This window comes from Podarcis filfolensis (genome assembly GCF_964270895.1).
Source record: "Podarcis filfolensis genome assembly, chromosome: 3".
Taxonomy (NCBI): Eukaryota; Metazoa; Chordata; class Lepidosauria; order Squamata; family Lacertidae; genus Podarcis; species Podarcis filfolensis.
In genome coordinates, this window is record NC_139606.1 from 52,110,196 (window position 1) to 52,118,250 (window position 8,055).

The 8,055-nt window shown below is 45.0% G+C and overlaps 1 long non-coding RNA gene across 1 annotated transcript; it reads left to right on the top strand.

The window, feature by feature from the left end:
- Positions 1-235: 235 nt before the first annotated feature.
- LOC310760359 lies at positions 236-4,325 on the top strand. Its single transcript, XR_014546923.1, has 3 exons — positions 236-481; positions 1,152-2,897; positions 3,265-4,325. It is a non-coding gene; the product is annotated as an uncharacterized lncRNA (long non-coding RNA).
- Positions 4,326-8,055: the final 3,730 nt, after the last annotated feature.

Here is an 8,055-nt window from a genome sequence, read left to right on the forward strand (position 1 = left end):
CTGTCCAACAGACGGACCCTTCAGGCCGGTGAAGGGCCGCTCTGTAACCCCTCCCCTGGCGCCAGGGGGGTCAGCTCCCCCGGCCGCGCGCGTTCCTTTCCCGCCCGGTGCAGGCTTCGCTCCCTCCAGGCCCCTGGCCCTTCCGCCCTCGCCGGGCGCACCTCAGCTCCTCTAGCCGCGCCAGGGTACACCTGAGCCCTTTCAGCGCGCTTAAAGCCCCGTTTAAAGTCGAATTCCCTGGCCAAATTTCCTAGGATATGGTGGTTTTGTTCTTGTGGCCGTTCGCCTTTTGTGGGCTTCCAGTCGGGGCGTATGGTTGCCCACCGTGAGAACAAGTACCGGTATGCTGGACTACATTATTTTTATTTATCTGCTTTCACATTCGCACCCCACTTTTCCTGCAAGCTCAATGTGGCGTCCATCGTTTTCTACTCCCCACCCCCCACTCCGCCTGTTTTTCTCCTCAGAACAACCCTTTGAGGTAGGTGAGGCTGGGAGGCAGTGACTGGGCCAAGATTCCCCTGTGAGCTTCATGGCTGAGTGTGGATTTTAACTCTGGTCTCCCAGTTCTTTGTCCGACACACTAACCGCTACACCATGCTGGCTCTCAGATCGGCCTTCTGTTTGAACCAGCAGGGCAATTCTAATGTTCATATATGGAGAACATATATGCCTCCTATGCGCCTCCCCCCCCCTTTAAGGTGTTGGACACCTTAAATACAACATTGTGGAGGAAATCATTAAGGGCTGCTTCAGCCTGGAGCACCCCAAAACCCACTTATGTTTCCTTGTAATACTAAACCTTGGAGCCCTGACTATATGAGACTGAATTGCCAGGTCAGCCTTTAACTCAATTTCTTTACATTCTGGCCTCTGCAGAAATGCATCTGTTTGAGGCTAAGGCAAGCGGCAATCAATGTGATGCACTCCAGATGTTGCTGGATTCCCGACTCCCATCATCAGCCCCAGCCAACACAGCCAATGGGCTAGAGGCACTGGCAGCAACATCTGAAGGGCACCACGTTGGCTTTCCCAGGTCTAAGGGATGCCCTGGGACTGCAGAGCAGAAGGAAGGCACACACCCTCCTTGCCTCTGCTATGAAGTCTGTGAGACATACATCCACTAACAGTCTGCACCCTCTTCTTCCCAGGAAGAAGAACATCATGGCAGTTGTGCTGTCAAGCAAAGTCTTTGTGGCAAAGGTCCAGGGCCCCATTCAGCGCCATCATGAGCAGGAGGACCTCCAAAGTGCAGCAGAGCTGGCTGCCCACATTTTGAGGCAAGTGAAGTTGTAATACACATTGCCATTTCAAGTGTGGAAGGGGGGGGGGCTAAGGCCATCATGCTGCCATTTAGGTTTAAAAATCATAGTTGGGGAAAATAAATGAAACAATTGGCCACATTCTGTGTGCACGGGTTTTGATATTTTTTTGGTCTTCTTAAGTATAGTTTATACTTTGGCAGAGCAGTTTGTAAAATTCTGAAGGCTGGAATAAAAAATGCTGAGGACTGGGTTGTGAATTGAACTGGAATGGAATTAGGTGCCTTTTGCAGAGGGGTGAACCGGAACTGGAACAAATTCCTTTTTTAAAAACAAACTTCTTTGGTAAAACTAACCATCATACACAAAGCAGGCCAAAATCACAGCTGGATTTATTACAAAGATTTTACAAAACAAGGAAATGAGGTTTTACTAACACACAGCCAGAATCAAAGGGTGGAAAGTGCTATTGAGTGGAGACTCATTAATTTCCCAGCAGGAGTTCATGTTGCCTTGAAAGCACGTTGTGCAGCTGAACAAGAGTCTTCATATAACATTGTCTCATGTGACCATTTATTGTTGAGCACGTAGAGATGGATTAGTGTCATCATTGTGAATGGTTTTGAAACAATCCACCCTTCAGAATAAACCTAACCTATAATTTTGCACTGCTATAAATCATGGTAATTGTGAAAAAGAGTCAATTTGCTTCTAGGTTGAGTCACCTGTTTAACAAGGAAGAAGTATATATATTTTCCCTTTCCACTTATCAGATGCTGGATGTACAGACAGGCTGTGACCTACAGCCCTCTAGTGACTAAATTTCCCAGACTTTGCTGGTTTTTGACTCACTTGTAGAAATAATAGCAAAAGCACATTCCTGGGGTATGGGGAATGGAAGGATGGGCTTCATTTTATACTTCAGGGACCCTATACAACATTAAGGGGAAAGGATTACAGTTGTTATAGGGCCACTGTTGCAGCCCCATATTAATTAGGGCTGAGTCAACTGAATCACATTCCATCATTATAAAGAGAAACTGAGAGGAGGTGATTCTACAGCTTTTAGTCAGAAAATAGTTCAACGGACTGATCTGAAACTTGGCTGTGTAAGCGATGTCGATTTGAGGATGGTCCATGCCAGCTCTAGGGTAGAAATAATAAAGGCATTCTTTTAAATGAATTAAATGTTTGACAAGTTGAAAGATGGCATGCATTTTTCTTCCATGGGTTTTACTAGGATGATTTTTAGGAAAATATTTCTCGATTTGTTCAGTAACTTTTGGGAAATGATTTGCTGTGTTGGGTTAAACACAACAAGCATGTGGCTTTACTCATGAATTGTATAACATGCTTGCAGTTTTGGTTTGTTTTTCTTTTTAAAGGTATTTCTGTGGCCAGTGTTAGTCAGTGGTATTTCAGAAGGGTGTTCATCACTCATGTTCAATATGAACCTGTTCTGGGAGAAGGTTAAGTGGAAGGAGAGTTGAAAGGGAAGTTTAGTGGTGTGAGAATGAGTGACAGAGAGGGTGTGTTGGCAAACAGCTGTGTGTGAGGAACATGAAAGGACAGTGGGAGGGAGAGATGAGATGTTTGCTGAAGCTCCAGCATGCTGGGAAATTACAACTGCTAAGGGTCAGAAGGGACGCGGGTGGTGCTGTGGGTTAAACCACAGAGCCTAGGACTTACCAATCAGAAGGTCAGCGGTTCGAATCCCCATGACGGGGTGAGCTCCCGTTGCTCGGTCCCAGCTCCTGCCAACCTAGCAGTTTGAAAGCACGTCAAAGTGCAAGCAGATCAATAGGTACCGCTCCGGCGGGAAGGTAAACAGCGTTTCCGTGCGCTGCTCTGGTTCACCAGAAGCGGCTTAGTCATGCTGGCCACATGACCCGGAAGCTGTATGCCGGCTCCCTCGGCCAATAAAGCGAGATGAGCGCCGCAACCCCAGAGTCGGTCACGACTGGACCTAATGGTCAGGGGTCCCTTTACCTTTACCTTTAAGGGTCATACATTTAACATAAATGTTCTTTAAGCAATATTGATATGATGGCCTACCCTTTGGTTAGTTCTAGCTTCACTGCTGCATTGGAGTTGGATGGCTGTCAGTGCCAGTGTGGTGGACCTAAGTCCCAGATTGTCCGTACACTGCAATAGACACACGAAGTCTATGCAACTGAAGATATCATGCAATTGAATATAGAACACTGTGTTATAAGTACTTAATTCAACTGGTGACCAATGCTATCCAGCTGGTAAAGCCAATTAACATATGTAGCATGATCAAAATCCACCTTTCCTTAACAAACAACACCTGCAATAGTTTCTTCTGCTACATGATGTGCCCAGTTCTCATTGGCCTATGATGACACTACTTGTCAAATTCATAGTCCATGGCTCATTATAGTTTTGGTATCCTACAGTGGCTTAACTTTTCTTTTTTTTTACTATGTTTAAAAGTAGGAGTATTCTATGAACATGCCAAGATAGAACATAATACTGCAAACCTTTACTATCTTTGAATTTGACCCTTTTCCTCCTCTCAAGTGCAAGAAAGAAATGCAAATCCACCCCAACACTGATCAAGTCCACAGTTGTTTGCAAATCACAATAAAATATCCCCCCAAGGCCCTGTTTGGTGTGCCTTCATGCAGGGCTGTGAGGCAATTAAGCGCAAGAGATAGGAGCTTCTCAGCTCTGAAACGCCAACATTCTGGTGGATATCTGGTTCTTTTCACAATAGTTCCTTAAAGTCACCAGAATACCTGTTCAACCCCTTGGGCGTGTGAAAATAAAACTTTCATCTACGTAAGCAAATTTCATCACACCAGCTGCCATTGAGAAAGACCTTCCACTCTTTCAAGTTATGTACTGTAGTTAACAGTGCAGCCCTGCACATGTCTACTGAATTTGATGGGGCTTACTTCAAGGTAAGTGAGCACAGTGTAGGATTGCAGTCCAAGGGAGCCAATATACAACCATAGTTAATATCTCTGCTTGTGTGATATTCTCTGCACATCACACTAAGCTAAACTATTGCATGAGCTCACAGATTTAAATTCGAAATGAAAACGATCTGTTAAGTTTTTTTTAAAATTCTAAGAACCAAGGAATACGTAGCATGGAAACATAGTAAGAACAATATTAAGCATGGTAAGATCTTGCTCATCTAAAAGAGAGCAGGGATTGAGTCAGGCAGATCATAGGAGGACATCTTCTACCCTCCTCACCTAGGGGTAAAGTCCTTCAGGTTCTACAACAATTAACTTTATACACATGATTAATGATTTCAGGCACCATTTATTCTAACATAAATCTTAGTTAATCAATTTCTAGCATTATTGGCTTGGATCCTAAGTTCACAGAAATAACATTTTAAGCAGAGGTTGGATGGCCATCTGTCATTGATGCTTCAGTTGTGATTCCTGCATTGCAGGGGATTGGACTAGATGGCACTCAGGGTCCCTTTCAACTCATAACAGTTCTATCCTCTCCTCCCACTGCAATCACCTTCATACTCCCTCTGCACCTCCCAAATCTCTGGAGGGTGACGGGCTAAAAAATATGGGGTGGGGATCAGGGGGCTGCTGGAGGGGGAAATAATAATAATATTATAATAATTTATTATTTATACCCCACCCATCTAGCTGAGTTTCCCTAGTCAATCAGTCCAGTTTGGGGTGATTCTGCCCCCCCGCCCCCGGCAGCATCCTCCCATACCTCATCTCACAGAGTATGTAGGAAGTGGAAGAGATTATAAACTTTCCTTGCATTAAGTTAATTTAAGACCCAAGATCACATGCACACATATACATTTAAAGCACATTCATGCCACTTTAGCAGTCATGGCTTGCAAATTATGGGAACTGCAGTTTATCCCTTACAGAGCTACAGTTGCCAGCATCCTTTAAAAATCTGCAGTGCTCATGGTACTGTGGGACGGGGATCAGCCATAACTGTTGAAGTGGTATAAGAGTGCTTTAAATGCATGGTGCAGATGTGCTCAGGTCAGTACATTGCTGCAAAGACTGCAAAAACTTAATGTTTCACCCATGTTATTAGAAAGTGCCAGCCATTGCCTGTCCCTCTTGATTTCATATTAAAATTTCTCTGAAGGTTCAACCAAGTGACATTTTCCCAGTAATGCTAGAAGAAGCTGTGTGCCAGCAGCAACTTGCTTTGACACACTTGGCTCAGTGTGTTCTATGGGAATAACCTTACTTAACCAGAACCCTTTTTACAAAGGTTTCTGATTTCACTTGGCCTAACTTCTCAGCTACTCTGCCTGTCACCGTCCTTTATGAGAGATGCTGGAAGTTACTCATCTACCATTTCCTGATTTGGAACTCCTAAATCGAGAGGGGAGGTAGTCCTGGGTATTCAGTAGTGAGGGAAAGATTCTTTATCCAGCCACAGCAAAACTGGCATTCTTATGCCACCCCTTCTCCCATGGCTATCCTGCTCTGGCTCAACCAGGGTATAGGGCAAGGTGAGGTTCAAGGCTAGATGTGAAGCTTTGCTCTGGGGAACATGGAAGTTGATCCAGCAAGGAATAAGCAGAAACTGAGTGCTTTTGTAGCAGTAGCACCAGGACGGTATAGAAAGGACGGTATAGAAATCTAATGAATTAAATAAATAGTACCACTTATGGTTACAATATGCTTCTTTGCCTAAAGGGGCCTAGGCCTTATATACAGCTGTGGAATGGGGAAGGCTCAGGCCTTCTGCAGGAGAGCCCTCCAAATGCGAGGGTGGCAGTGCCACACCCTCAGGTTGGGGGTGCTGCTCTGTTGGTTCATTGGGTATGTGGTGCCCTGCATACCTGTCAGGGTTGGAGTCCTCACCTTCATCACTCAATTAAGAGGAATCCTGCTCCTGTTCCCTGACAACAGAATGCTACAGGTTAGCTTTTTCCTATTACAGCCCTTGCACCACCTCTCAGTTAGGGCCCTGCTCCTGTTTGTCATGTTCTTCCAGGGGTTTGACTCCTGCAGTGGGTGATCTTCCTCCCCAACCTGCATCACTGTCTCAGGACAGTCCACTCTGCTGTATCGAGAAATTTCTCATCTTGCCTGGTATCTTGAAAGTGGATAGGTGGGCATCAAGTTGCTGTACGTTCTCTTCCAGCAAGGCAACCAGCTTGCACTTGCTGCATGTGTAGTTTTTCATATTCTGAGACAGGAATACAAACATGGCACAGGTGTTGCAGGTCACGGCAGCAGCTCCCTCGCCGTCCATGTCTCTTGGTCCTACATACACTATGAGGCAGCGCTCCAGGCCTATCCCACAAAACAGCCTTGCAAACACTCCTGTTTACAAGTCCTTGGTCACAAGCTCCCACAGGCTGCGATAAATAGTTGGGTTGCAACATCGGCCTGCTGCCAACCCTCTCCAAACTGGCAGAGATCGTTGGTTGTTTATGAACATCGCTGCCATGCTTCCAGCAAATAGGAACACAGGAGATATGTGAACAGGGATGTAGCAGAGTTTTTCCAGAGCTGGAGCAAGACCAAAATTATCAAAGTGGCAAATTGACTGAATGAATCTCCTATGGCAAGTGAATGTGGTGACAATGAGACTTTTAAGCTTGTGGCAAATTATCATCAAGGGAATCTAAGAGTGAGGAAAATAATCCAGCATACTACTTTCTTTTTCTTTGGCGAGGTTCCTACTTTTCACTAACAGTTTAAATGTCAACACATCTGTCTGAGATTGTTTGTGTTTCTAATTAAAAGCTAAAGGTTGCGTTTTTAGCTAGCCAGAGGTCTTGTGTAAAAGCTCATTGTGTTTCACAAACTGATCCATTGCAGTCAGAATTCAATGGAGTTTGCTGCCCCAGGAAACTATACGCAGGATTGCAATCATGCTAGTACTAATAAATTGTGTATTATGCAATCTATTACTGCCACAGAGAGAAAGAGACCAGACAGACAGACCTGCCTGGATTTGTGGCATGGCTGCATTGGGGCATGACTACATTGGGGCATGACTACAGGGGCTGACATGGTGAACTCCTGTTCTCCAAAAAATTTCTACTGTCCCACTGAAGGGAAGCTGAATGGAGGCAAGCAGTGGGGCTACCAGTTACTTCCCTTCATCTGGGAACCAAAGTGGGAATTGGCTTCAGACACATCCTTGGCGCCAACCCTTCCCCCACAGTTACAGGGTTTCTCTTCCCAATCCTCCTTTTTGTGAAAAGGGCAATAATAGACTCTGCACCCACCCAGAATGCTGTGTATGTAAATGGGGAAGGCACATGCATAAAATGCACATCTCTGCCCTGCCCATCACATCTAGATTGGCCTTGAGCAACTGAAAATGTAACATTAGCAGAGCACACAGCACAGCAAGTGTTTGGAGGCAGTTTTCCTAACAGGCTCTTCTTCCTTGGCTGCTGCAGTCAAAAGCTCCCCGTCCTGTTGCAATCTGTCAAGAACAAACTTGTCTGTGACAGCTGTTAGCTAAAATTGCTAACATATCCCACTCTTGGAGAAAACAAACACAAGGGTAAAAGCTGGCGTTCTCTGCTTTTGTGCTTTCTGAATTCACGTACAATAGTCATTTTTTTTGTTAGCATTTTAAAAGAGAATAAAATCAAATAGAAAGCCATTCATTCAGCCCGAATAGATTAACAGAACATTTGAGATGCATTACTCAGAATAGCATCTGCCCAAAGCCAAGCCTCCATTGGAGAGGAGCCAAAACGTACTGTGAGAGGGTTTCACTTGATTCTCATGTTACTAAAAGAAACTGTTCAGTTGCTTTCTCTGGTCCTCCATGTGCAGAAGTCCCGTAT